Genomic DNA, 1,275 nt, shown 5'->3' with positions numbered 1-1,275 from the left:
GATTGGCACAGGATAGAGCAGGGTTTAGGGCTATTGTACATAGGGTCGCTATGAGTCGGAAACGACTTGACGGCACATAACAACAACAAACAACATGTCTAAATGTGTAAGAAAGGAGAGATCACTATCTTTAAGGGTTGAATCAACCTAGTAGGAAGTGAGCATGGATAATGATATTATCATTTGCTTTCTGATGTACAAAGCCCACATATTCATGTATTAAAATGAAGATGATATAAATGAATGAACCAGAATGAAAAATTGGCAAGGTAGAGTATTTTTAAGAAAACCTCTTTTTTAGTTTTTACTGATGAAAATTAACTCCAATTAGCTGTTTACAACATGTTTACAAATAGAACTCCTCCCACAACTGCCTGGGTGAATGACAAAGAATCTTTTGTTAAGGTCCTGCCCCCAGGTGAAGAATGTGTTTGCAGTTGGTTAATTATTCCCTATGTAATATAGTTTCTACTGATTTGCTGAAATCTTTGCTAGCCAAAGTGAGTTTGTGGTCAGTAGCATAATATTAACAGGATGCTTGGTGGAAACGCCCTCTCTCAGACCTCACCCTAGCTCTCCTGCATCAACATCCACATTTTAACAGTTGTTTTCCTATGAATAGTAAAGTCTGAATCATACAGATTTAGATTATATTTCACTGTAAATTATCACAAAGGTAATCTTTAATTTATTTTTCATGAACTTATCTCAAATTTTGAAGAGTAGAGTCAAAATTAAATAATCTATAAATAAGTTTCATACATATTTATGGATTATACTTTACTGTTTGTATCTGAATTTTCATCATTTGCTCTCTTATTTCATAATCTTGAGTTATAGGCTATTTTAGACAGAAACATCTACTGAAAGCTGGAGCTACACACAATCCCCTTCATCCTGTACTGGATGGCTGGACTTTATCCATAGGATTATATTGAAAGAGGTTTTGACCTCTTGGCATTTCCTTTCCTCTAGGGTATTGGGTCCCCCCGCCCTAATTGTTAGTTTGATATTTTCCTCTGGCTTTCAGGAGAAATGCATATATCAAGCTTTTGTTTCCTGAATTAAGAACTTCCAACACATTAAATCCTTGTGAACTCTCTTGATATATGCTCAATTCACTATGGAAATTTTGTGGAAGCTGAAGTTTCTTAATGACTTTAAAACATGTTCAAAGACCAATAGAAAAATTCCAGCTTTGGGGGGATATGTATGTATATATATTAGGAGAAAGACAACAATTACTTAGCATGGTCCCCACATTGTTGTTGTTGC

Source organism: Elephantulus edwardii, unplaced genomic scaffold (genome assembly GCF_000299155.1).
Source record: "Elephantulus edwardii isolate Elephantulus edwardi_28Jun2011 unplaced genomic scaffold, EleEdw1.0 scaffold00053, whole genome shotgun sequence".
Lineage (NCBI taxonomy): Eukaryota > Metazoa > Chordata > Mammalia > Macroscelidea > Macroscelididae > Elephantulus > Elephantulus edwardii.
The sequence above is the reverse complement of the archived record's forward strand: the minus strand, read 5'-3'. Positions refer to the sequence as shown.